The sequence below is a fragment of the Cervus elaphus genome, chromosome 14 (assembly GCF_910594005.1).
Source record: "Cervus elaphus chromosome 14, mCerEla1.1, whole genome shotgun sequence".
NCBI classification, from domain to species: domain Eukaryota; kingdom Metazoa; phylum Chordata; class Mammalia; order Artiodactyla; family Cervidae; genus Cervus; species Cervus elaphus.
In genome coordinates this window covers 70,192,036-70,205,084 of record NC_057828.1, presented here as the reverse complement: position 1 = coordinate 70,205,084, position 13,049 = coordinate 70,192,036, and positions in this window count along the sequence as shown.

Sequence of the window (13,049 nt, the reverse complement as noted above, 5' to 3'; positions counted from 1 at the left end):
CTCCAAAAACCAACCTGACAGCACCTTAATTTGGACTTCCAGCCTCCAAAACTGAGAATATTGGTTTCTGTCGTTTACACCACACAGCCTGTAGTGTCTCACTGCGGCAGCCCTAGCGGGCTGATACAGCGAGGTTAGTGTTTTCGTTGTTTAACAGAGAAATAAACCGAGATCTCAAGACCTTAAATAGCTGCATTTAGATGAGTACCTAAGTACCTATGTACATGGCAGAACCAAGATTCAAATATGGACCTCTCTAATTCCAATTGTTCATTTTCTTTCTAAGCCATCATGTTGCCGCAAAGTTTATTGAGTACCAGGATAGGTCAGGAATAGGGGTAGGTGGTGGCCAAGCTTGTATGGTAAAAAAGGGAAGTGAAACCATCAACAGGGTAGAGTCAAAATTCCCCATGAAGAGGACAGCTGTACTTGGCTGATGTTAAATTCTGCTAATAAGAAGACACATATCTAGCGTATGTATCTCCGATTATTTTAAATCCTTCTGTTCCCATGTCTTTCTGAGTACACCTAGTAAAAGGGGGAAGGGAAGCTGCCGCCATATGGTCTTGGAGCAAATCCTTTCAAAGAACTCACTACTAATCTCACTACTAATCATTTCTTCAGGGAAGCCTGGTGCGCTGAAGTCCATGGGATTGCAAAGAGTTGGACGTGACTGGGCGACGGAACAACAGTATTTTTGTCATCGGCTCCCAAGATTCCCATGAATTAAAGTCCTCTCTTTTTAGCTGCATGAAGTCCAAGAAGTGGCAGTTTGGGTCCATGGTCCTCCCTAGCACACAGAAGATCGCCTTCGACTGGCGTGAAGTCACCGTTTCTGGTAGTGCAGAGTCATTTCTGTTCGTGACCTCAATCTCAAAAGGTCAGAAATACCCTAGTTTCTAAGAATAGTTACTTGTGATTCTCTCATGAATCCATGAACTGAGCTAAACTGTTCTTCGTCCTGTTTATATCCCTACCTGGGCCAGCTCTGAGGAAGGTACACAGCTATAGAATTTACCAGGGCTGGCCAAGGAGCCATCAACACCTCAAGGAGCTGTGTGAGGGCAGGTCAATGAGAGCTGTAATTATCCCTGTCTAACCATCTCCAAGATATCTGCCTGTTGTCATTTTGTGGCATGGTAGTGGCAATAGGTGCCAGGTTGCTAAGAATAACTGGGCTAGAGAAATCCTGAGTGGAATCTTAAAATCATTGTTCATAGGAGACAAAGTGATGGCTAAGCGCACTGTTATAAAAGTCAAGTCAGCTAGGACGTTTCTGAGTAAAATCTCAATAGATTCCCCTTCTTCACTATGTACATTTTCCAGTCCTTTCCCACCAACCTCAGAGGAAAAATTTTTAAAGCCAGAGCGTCAGTCTGTACCTTCTTAAAATGATGGCATTCAGAATAAAGGGGCCAGGCGAGATACAGTCCTTTCACTGACACTGTGTTTGCTAATATTCGCAGCTGCCCTAAAACCTCCCTGAAAATACATCCAGTCTGAGGAAGCCGGATTCCAATTTTATGGGCACTGACTCTTCTCCATCTCGTGTCCTGAATGTGACGTTTAAATAAAGCCCCAATAAAAGGTAATTCATTAGTTTGTTTTTTCCCCCTCACCTCTTTGGTTCTGAGCTTATTTTCAAATGTAATTTAAACACCTAAATGAAATTGTCAATAAATAATAATGCAAACTGTACTACTGCACTTATGGAAGTCAAAAAAAAGCTAGATAGACTTCCAGATGGATTGCAGATTCAGAGAGGACTGGAAAATAGAACAAGAAAGGGTGCATTTGTTTCTAACATTGGCCGCTATTGCCAGAACACCCCTCTGAAGGTATGGGCCATGAAAAGAATCTTCTGCTGTGATTAGCAACAAGGAACAACCTTTGCTGGGGGAGGGAAGAATCAGGTCGTGTTTGGGATGCCTTTCTAAAGAACATGGACTCCCCAGCCCGCAGGGGTGAGATAGGGTTACCCCCAAGTATGGGCAGGGCTATGTCAGTGAATCCAATAGCACTAAATTAAAACCTCCTCTTAAGACCCGGTTGCTTTCTGGCTGCCTCCCCTAGAATAAGGGGTGACTCAGAGGGTGGATGACTCCCTGACTTCAAACATTTCTGAGTAATTCCCACAGACCCAGACAAGGGCAATTAGAGGACTGGTTTGGAATGACCACTGAGGATTGCAAGAGACTTATGGTGGCCAGCAGGGCAAAGGCAAATGGTCTAGGAAGCTCAATTTTGAGGTGTCTTCTGCTACAATTAGGAGACAGAGGTACCTTCTGACATCCTAAATCTTAAGATGCTAGAAGGAGTTTACTCATGTAGGAGGGCACCTCCTGAGCTTCCCTCCTGATGGGCACCTCCGAGGTCCTGGGATACACAAAAGACAGAGCTTCTATATGCTGAAAGAAAAACTAGCTACCTTTCCAATCTAATTTCCAACTATACTGCCCTGGCTCCCTCTGCCCCCTGGATGGCGGCATTCTGCTATTCCTTGAACATACACTCCGAATCCTCTCCCACCCCAGGATCTTTGCATGTACTGTTTCCTCTGCCAAGAACTCCACTCCTCTAGGTGTTTTTTCACTTCAGTCCTTGGACAGAACTTTCCCAACCATCCTGTCAAAATAGAACCTCTTCACACTCCATCCTCTGTTTCTTTGTGTGCATGCTCAGTCATGTCTGACTCTTTGCGACCTCGTGGACTATATAGCCCACCAGGCTCCTCTGTCCATGGAGTTTTCCAAGCAAGACTATTGGAGTGAGTTGCCATTTCCTCCTCCAGGGGACCTTGCTGACCCAGGATTGAACCCACGTCTCCTGCATCTCCCGCATTGGCAGGTGGGTTCTTTACCACTGAGCCACCCTGGAAACCCTCTCCTCCTTCACCCTGCTCTAATTTTGTTGATAGCACATACACTACCTAACATTATATATCTATTTATAGTATCTATTTACATTTGTTTGTTTATTGGCCCCACCCCAACCCCTGCCCCTCCAGACGCTCCATCACAGGTAGAGATTTTTGTCTGTGTTGGTCACCACTGTATTCCACTGCCTGGTACATAGATCTTCAACAAACTTTTTTATGAATATTTGGATAAATAAAAACTGTATAATTTCATGTAATTATATACAGTTATTTTCCTGTGCTCAGAATTTTACATGTACTATGTTATTTAATCTTTACAACAACCCTATGATGTAGGGGTTATAATCTCCCATTTACAGATGAAGAAATTGAGGATTAGAGAGATGGAATAACATATCTGTTTTTGTTGTTATTTCTAGCTGGTGGTTTCTGTGTTTAGCGGGTTTTGATGTTTGTTTGCTTGTTTGTCTTTGGCGGCACTGGGTCTTAGTTGAGGCACGCAGGCTTTCTCTAGTTGTGGCAGGTGGACTTAATTGCCCCATGGCATGTGGGATCTTGGTCCCTCAACCAGGGATTGAACCGTGTCTTCTGATTTGGAAGACAGACTCTTACCCACTGGACCACTAGGGAAGTCTGGCTGTTTTTAAGGACCTCAGTCACATGGAGTTAAGTGCTATGCTTAGTCACTCAGTCATGTCCAAATCTTTGCAACCCCATGGATTGCAGCCCGCCGGGCTCCTCTGTCCATGGGGATTCTCCAGGCAAGAATACTGGAGTGGGTTGCCATGCCCTTCTCCAGGGGATCTTCCCACCCAGGGATCAAACCCAGGTCTCCCATATGACAGGTGGGTTCTTTACCATCTGAGCCACCAGGGAAGCCTGGACTTATCTCCATTCCGAACATACTCTGTTCTTCAGTTTATGTACGGCCTCTCTTTTGCTTATTTTATTATTTTCCCTCTTTATGCCCTGTTCCTAACTTGGTTCTCTTCCTTCAGATTTGCATTTGATATTGTATGTCTAGGGCAGTAAGTGATAGTTAAGGGTCCAGCTAGTTTGCCTGGACTGACCTCCTGGTTTTGCCACTTATTAGCTGTAACATTAGGAAATTCTTGGTCATGATTCTTGAATTTTGGTCTCTCTCCTTTTCCTTTTTTTCCTTCTGTGTCTCTGATACAGAGACTTTAACACTAACCTGATTCTCCATGTTTCTTTTCTCTCCATTTTCCATTCTTTATCCTTAGACTTTCTTTGCCTCCTGGGGAAACTCCTTAACCTAATCTTCCAACTCATATATTTACTAGATACCTTCATTCTGTAAGCAAGCCATTGAATTATTTATTCAATAATTACAGGGTTTTAAAATTATTTTTTCCATTTTATTGAGGTATAATCAACAAAATTGTTAGATACTTAAAAATATATGATGCCATGATGTGATACATGTAAACATTGTGAAAGGATTTTGCCCATTAAGTTAACACATCTATCATCTCACATATTTACTGTTGGCGGGTGGGTGAGAACCTTTAAATTCTACCCCTCTTAGCAAATTTCAATTACACAAGAGTGTTATTGACCATAGTCACCAGGTTACACATTAGGTCCTCAGACATTATTCATCTTGTAACTGAAAGTTTGTACCCTTTTACCAACCTCTCCCTATTTCCCCCACCCTCGAACTTCTGTTTCTACTCTCTAATTCTATGAATTTGACTTTTTTTTTTTTAGATTCCACCTAGAAGTGACACCATCAGTACTGTCTTTCTCTGTCGGGATTCATTCTAATTCTTTTACTTTTCTAGTAAGAACTGTTTATTCTCTATGTTTCCAGTATCTTCTCTCACCTCTTCAAGCAGATTTGTTATTTTGGTTTTAAATTCTTTTCCTCTTTTCCATGAGTTCTGCTTTCCCTGACATAAGTTGTTCAGTTGGTTGTTCCTCAGACTCACAGTTCTCAGTATTTGCCCTCTGAACTCATCCTTGTTCCTTTGGGACGTGTGTGTGTGTGTGTGTGTGTCCACTTGCTCAGTCGTGTCTGACTCTTTGCCACCACATGGACTGTAGCCTGCCAGGCTTCTCTGTCCATGGGATCTTTCAGACAAGCACACTAGACTGCGTTGCCATTTCTTCCTCCAGGGGATTTTCCCTAACCAGGGACGGAACCCGCGTCTCCTGCATCTTCTTCATTGGCAGGCTAATTCTTTATCCCTGAGCTGCCTTGGTTAGCAAAATTCATCTGTGGAGAGGGGCAGACATCTATAGTAAGCTTATGCTGCTCTAGATGAATTGGTGCCTATATTTGTTATGTGCATTTGTGGGAAAGGCACAGGGCTTTGCTCAACTGGTCTCCAAAGAACTTCTGGATTATCTTTTATTGGAGACAGCCACTCTGTATCATAAGTAGATGCCATAGTGGGGATGAAAGCGAGGAGATGTGTGTGTGGAGGGGGTATTATTAAGGACTGGTCAGACCAGCTACACTCATTGCCATCTGCTTATACCCATACCTGGTCTGAGCCCTGCCTTATAGTTACCCCACTGCTTCTGGCCTATGCTCTGAAATCCTGCCTCCATGGTAACCAAAGGAGGGGGCAAATCTGCCTAGGGCAACACGGATGAGAAAAGGGCAGAACTAAAACATTTCGCCCAAACTGAGTCCCTGCTCATGACCCCAGGGCTTCCCCACCCCTGGCCAGTTTCCCTGCTGGTAGATCAAGTCCGCTCCTATACTCTCCAAGAATTTCTGTCCGTGGCTAACTGCTGAGCACAGTTCCAAGGTCTGTCATCTCCCGTGGCATTTCTCCAGGAGAGAAGACTCAATCTGTATTTCTTTGCTATCTTGCCCTGAACCAGAAGCTTCATAAATTTCCCAAGATCACCAGCTGTGAGTGAAGGAGCTGAGGTTCAAGCTTTGATCTTTTTCACTCCAATCCTTGTGATTGTAGCCCCTAAACTATGCCCAGGGTTTGCTGAAAGGTGATTGGGTCAAATTATCCATACAACTAAAAAATTATTTCATTCCAAATGTTTCCCACTAACCAGAACATGGGCGCCTTAGAAAAATGGCAAACTTCAAGTCTGAGGAAAGAAATGTACAAGAAAGGTATCAAAAGAACACTAGGGTCATAACCAAAGAACTCAGGAACCACCTTGAAGAGATTCTCAGTGGGTGTAGATAGACCAATTTTAGCACCAGTAAGTATAATAACAGCAATTAGTTATAAAATTTCAACTGTGTTGAAACCCGTTAAGTTCATAATGGTACAAGAAAAAAGAAGAAAATGAGAAAAAACCCCTAACTAGTCACCATTGGAACCAACTCATTATTTTGAAAAATGATAAATGAAGGCATAGAAATAAATCACCATGTCTTTCCTAAGAAATTACACCACTGGTAACCAAATAGTAGATGAGGAGGGATTTTACATGATGGAAATACCCTAGATAACAAATAAAAGGGATGATGAAATTAGAATATCACTATTTGCAGCTTCTGATAAGGAATGGATCTAGGCAAGAGCTTCAGTGGTTGCTAACATCACAAAAAGAGGACTATTTTGAGAATTAAAGAGAGTCAAACATATTTTGTTTTGAAAAAGATAATCTGAACCTGATCAGGCCTCTAGATAGAGTTAGCTACCAAGTTACAAAAAATGCACGTCAGAGGAATATGTTCAAACAGACCTCAAAGATCAGTAAATGAGCATTAGCAAAATGTAAGCTGTGGGAGTGTCTAGAAGAAAACTTTTTTTTTCCTTTTAAACAAATACATTTCAATGGTGGGGAAGAAATAAGGTTAATGTATAGATTAAGAGACTTAAAAGACATATCAACTGTCACGACATGTGGCCTTATCTGTATCCTGATTCAAACAGCATCTAAGTAAAAAGTTATTTATTCTATTTATGAAGACCTTTGAACACTGATTAGATATTAAGAAATTGTTATGAAATATTTTAGATAACTGATAATGTTTTTATGTTAAAAATAGTTCCTCCTCTTTTAAATATATGTACATATATGTACACATATTTTCAAAATTTATTATAGTTGAAATGTTATATTCCTGCTTTGCTTCCAAATAAGACAGGAGGTGAGAAATTTATGGGGGTATAGTTAAAGCAAGATTGGCAAAGAGTTTATGATTGCTGAAACTTGTTGATGGATATACGGACATTCATTTTACTATTCTGGTTAATTTTGTATAAGTATGAAATAATAAAGTTAAAAGCCTAATAATAAAGAGTTTAAAAAAGAAAAATAGAATAATATGTCCTCATTTCAAATATTATTGAAGTGTATAATTAAAAGATAGGTTGCATGTTTTTAAATCCTATTTCCATCTTAAAATTCCCTGCAGGTGAACACTTTAATTCTATACTGATACAAAGGTTTTATGAGTTATTTTATAGCTATATATATGTCAAGTGCAAGAGAAAGCTGAAGCAAAGCGTTAGCTACTACAAAATGCTGTCAGCCATTCTACATTTTTGGTAGGATAGACACAAGATTGTACGTTTTTTTTTAAAGTCTGTAATTATACATATCAAACTGTTAACAAAATAGAAGAGAAAAATGACAATTTCATTTGTACTAAATTTGGGATTTGAAGCTATCAGAACAAGTTCCAAGATACTTCACTTAGGAGAAAACACAGTATAAACATTCTAAACTGAGGAAACAAATTTGTTTAGGATTGGATAGAAGGAATCTTCACTCAAAACAAGTAAACATAAGTATAGCTTAGGGCTCCTTTAGATGGTGCATTCCACTACTGATTTTGATTTTTAAGTTCTACTGAATTTATACATAACTTTTCAAATGCACACACTCCATGATCCATGATCTGGATTTGAAGTCAGAAGATTTGAAGATTTGAAGTCTATTGGTAACCTGTGTGCTGGGAATCCAAACAACTGGTCAATCCTGTCAATGAGGTTTTTAAAATCATCTGTTTCAGCTAGAAATACTCCATTTAAATACTTGATAAATTACTCACAGTAGACCTGTCCAGGAAAGAGAAGAAAAGAAAGCTCAGCAAGCATAAGAATATAAATAGCCACCAAGTATCATAACTACATGGACCTTATTTAAAAACAGAGAGAGAAACACTTAGGGTGTGCATCAATCTTATTATCTCTTTTCTGACAAGAAGCAGAAAGATGGGCTTGTAGGGCCCTTCTGCATGCCAGGAACCACCTACTCCCACCCATCTGCTAGGCCAGCTCCATATGTTCTCTAAAATCAACGTATCTCTTTGTGAGATTTTTTTTTCCAATTAGGGAGAGCATCTTTCCTACTCAATTTTTCTGCAAACTCCTCAAAGCACTTACATGATTGGATTTGTGTAAAATTTAATCTATTTATTATAGATGGTATATAAATTAATATTGGCTAATGTTAATTATTCTTTTCTGTGTACCCAGCTGATATTAGCATTAATTCAAAAGTGTTTAAGCCTGGAGAAGGAAATGGCAACCCACTCCAGTACTCTTGCCTGGAAAATTCCATGGATGGAGGAGACTGGTAGGCTACAGTCCATGGGGTTGCAAAGAGTCGGACACAACTGAGCAACTTTGCTTTCAGTAGTATTTTATTTGTAATACTATGTGTTGTTTATTGGTCAAGTTTTGCCTATTAAAATGAAGAAAGTCTACTAAAAAAAAAAAGTGTTTAATAAGCCCTTACTGTTTGTTAAGTGTTGATAACATACAGTTGAATAAGCCATGTTTTGGGGTGAACTTTTTAAACAGTCTTCCATATTTATACTAAAGCAGGGCTCTGTTATCATCTTTTGATAATTTATTATCTGTAAGACAAAATTATGCATGAATACATGGTTTTTGATACAAATGAAGGGTGTTTTTTTTATAATACAATTTGGGGAAAAGGTTCAATAGCTACTTTCCTTGAAACACTATTACCACGTCTTTCTGTATTCTTTTTTTTTTTGTATTCTTTAATTTTAAAAAGAATCATTTGAATTAAGTGGTACTTAAGGTAAAATTTGAAAAATATTATGATATCATCAAATCATGACGATTTAGGAAAACAGTCCTTAGGAGGAGCACAAGAATATCATTTCTGGCTAAAATGGCACTTTGCTGTAAGAACTGTAAATGAAGCATATTAAAGGAGTCTGACTTCAGAATTCCTAGTATTTGAAAACCATACGAAGGAGGAAAACAATGTTAAAATAAGGAACTAAAAATTTTACTCTAAATAATAGCTGTTCTGCAGAATGACTTACATCTTTCTGTGTGTTTTCTATGAACACACATTTTTATTGATTTGCAATCAGCAAAGCCATTGGTACCCGTTTTCGTATAGAAAGCAAGCACTCTAGGAAAAACATTTGAGAAAAGCCTCTCTATATCGTGCAAAAACATTTGAGAAAACTACTGTAGTAGTCATTTCTAAACCAAATTCTGTAACTGAGAAAGTAAATATTAATATATGGCCACACAAAACTATAAATTTCCTCAAAAATGCACAGAAATAAGTGAGTTATAAAAAGTTGGCAGGACAGGGATGTGATTCATGTGTGAGACCCTCCACTCAGGCTGTTGCTGGCCAGGCCTGGGTCACTGGAGAACAGGGCGCTTGTCCACATTCTGTAACCCCTGCTGAGCTCACCAATGTCTTAGCAGGAGTTTGTAAGAGGAGAAAGTGACATTTTCACTCATGCTAAAACTGAGACTTCATCAGAATAGTTCAGCGGTGCCTCATTTTGGAGAAAACCTAATATAAAAATTCCAAACTCATGAACTAAATATACTGAGGGATTGTTTCTCATTCAAGGTAAATAGACAAGGCTCTAATCATGGGCTCATTTATATTATGTGCTCCAGTATTGATTAGGCATCAGAATTAAAAATTTATACAAATTATACACACACATATACACACACATGATGTAGTATTTTGATTTGAGGTTGGGCATGAGATTATTACAAGTTGTAACAACTGGCCATGTAACTCTACAATTCATTTGTGGGTCCTTGTTTCCCAAACTATACACTCAGGAAAACTGGCCTAAAACCTGTTTTAACTCTAAAACTGTGTGATCCTCTTATTTCTCTAAGATAAGTTTACTACATCAGTGGTATAAGTTCACAGTTCCCTTATATGCCTAGTCCCCAGACTCTCTATTTTGAAAAGCAGTGGTTTTGGCCAATGATATAGAAACTATACAAGTATACTTCTTGTGGTTCTAGAACTTTGGTTTGTATACATCTGGACTTTTTGGGACTTGTCAAGAAAAAATGTTTTTAATCTCCAAATATCAGTACAGAATTCTTCCTGAGACTTACTACAGGTAAAATAAAACAGTTGTCTTTTCTTTAAAAAATCTCTGGAAGAGCAAGTTAGCACAACATGTGTTCTCTGCTGTTTCTCCAAATAGTCTCTTCAGTTTCTAAGGCCTGCCACCGTTTGTCTATTAGTGGAGGAGAGCATTATAAATAGGTAACAAACGAATGCAGATGGAGAAATAGAAGACTACTGAATTTTAGTTCAAGAGTTATTTATGCCTATAAACTTATGGCTATAATTTTCTATGCCTACATAAACTATCATCATTTACTAACTCAGCAACTATAACTTGAACTCTCACTGTGTGCCAGGCCTTGTGCTAGACACTAGACGCAAGTAGATAGAACCAGACAGGCTTTGGCCTCATGAGAGTTACAGCTGGCACAGACCATAAGCACTAAATAAATTGTTATACCAAATACATTCATAATCACAAATTGTGCTAAATGTAATGAAGGGAGAAAAATGAGAGTATCAAGAGAGAGAGGATAAATCTCCTAACTTAGAATTTGGGATACTTGAATCTTCAAAACAATTTCTCTTTTATGCCAGGTCAAATGTGATCTCTGAGGCCAGGCTGAGTGTATCAGTCAGGGGTCTCCAAAGAAACAAAATCAATAGAAGCTATATATTTGGCTACCCCGGTGGCTCCATGGTAAAGAATTCACCTGCCAATGCAGGAGACGTGGGTTCGATCCTTGGGTGGGTCAGGAAGATCCCCTGGAGGAGGAAATGGTAACCCACTCCAGTATTCTAGCCTGGAAAATCCCACGGACAGTAGAGCCTGAAGGGCTACAGTCTGTGGGGTCACAAACAGTCGGACGTGACTGAGCAACTGAGCATGCATAGACAGAGAGAGAGAGAAAGAGAGAGAGTTCTTTTAGGATTAACTCAGATGATTATGTAGGCCAAGAAATCTCATGGTCTGCCATTTGCAAGCTGGAGAACCAAGAAACCTGGGTGTACAGTTCAGTTCAAGTCCAAGGGCCCAATAATAGAGGAGCTAATGGCATAGGTCCAGGTCAGATTCGAAGGCCTGAGAACCAGGAGTGCAGATGTCCAAGGACAGGAGAAAATGGATGTCCCACCTCAGGCAGAAGGAGCAAATCCCCACTTCCTCTGCCTTTTTGTGCTATCCATGCTCTCGATGGTTTGGAAAATTCCCATTCACATCAGTGAGGGTGGATCTTCTTTATTCATCTTATTAATTCGAATGCTAATCTCTTCCAGAAACACTCTCACAGCCGCTCAGAAATAATATTTTACCAGCTAACTGGGCATCCCTTTGACAAGTCAACACATAACATTTACCTTCAAATACAATGAAGAAAAAAAGAAAAAACCAATATTAAAGGAGAGAGCAACCTAGAACTTGGGATATTTGAACCTTTAGAACAGTTCATCTTCTAAAAATTTTTTAAATTGTATTTATTTCTTTATTTAGCTATACCCCATAGGTATACCCCACTTAGTTCCTGACCAGGGATTCAACTTTCAGGCCACAGCAGTGAAAGTGCCAAGTCCTAAGCACTGGGCTGCCAGGGAATTCCCTATAACATTCATCTTTAATGTAAGGTTCCTATATTAATGTAAGGTTCCTAATGTAAGGTTCCTAATGTAAATTCCTATAGATCAGATGTTTGCTCGAAGGTCAAGCTAGGGGATGTAGAATTTCTTTCCTTTCTATACCCCTCTCTCTTTTCTTCCTTCTTCATCCGCAGGTTGCTGGGCACCAACTCTTTCCTCCCTTCTCCTTCAGAAACAATTAGGCCCCCGTATACATCCATCTGGGCTTCCCCTGTGGCTCAGTGGTAAAGAGTCTGCCTGCAATGCAGGAGGTGCAGGGAAGGCAGATTCGATCTCTGGGTCAGGAAGATCCCCTGGGTAAGGGATGGCAACCCACTCCAGTCCTTGCCTGGAGATTCCCGTGGACAGAGGAGCCTGGTGGGCTACAGTCCATGGGGTAACAAATAGTCGGAAACAACTGAAACGACTGAGCACAGACATGCATATACCCAGTTATGAAAACCAGTACCTAGGAGAGCCAGTGATAGCCTGGAATTAGACGTGATGGGTCATGATAAATGGTGAATGGTAAATGGAACACCTTAAGTAAATAATCAGGCACACCAGACATCAGGACTCTCAGAGTGAGGTCATGCTATCAAGCCCTACGTTCATTTTTCTTTCTGTTCTCCCTTTGCTTGGCTTCTTGGCAGCATTTTGCTGAGTTGACAACCTTCTCTTTTGAAACACAACACCTCTTGGCACACTCTTCCTCTCACTGCCCCCTTCCAAACTCTCTAGCTACTCCTTTCTCGACCCGTCTCTAAATGTTGGAATGACTCAGGATTCTGTCCTGAGCACTCCGTCTTTGATTCCTCTTCTGCTTTCCTTGATTAATTATGTTCATTCATGTGACTTCAAATGCCATTAGTAAGAGATGTCTTCCAAATTTATGTCTAATGCTGAAATCTTTCTTCTGAGCTCCAGTAGCAAGATTAAACTCTTAATTCATGTTCTTTAATCCTGTTCCTCTCCCAGTCTAGCCCATTGTATGCATTAACACCACCATCCACCCAACTGTATGAGCCAGAAGCATAGGCGTATCTGTGATGCCCTCACCTCCTACTTTCTTCATGCATTCCATCAAATAATCTTGAATCAGCCCACATCTTCCCATCTCCTCTGCCAGCATACTAGGCCTGGCTATTCCCATTACCCACCTGGACACCTATAGCAACATGCTACCTGTTGATCGGCCTCCATTGTCTTCTCCAGAGGCAGCCATCTTTCTCCAGGGTAAAACCCTTCAATGGCCTCCTATGGTAGTTTGAAAAATAAGTTCAAGTAT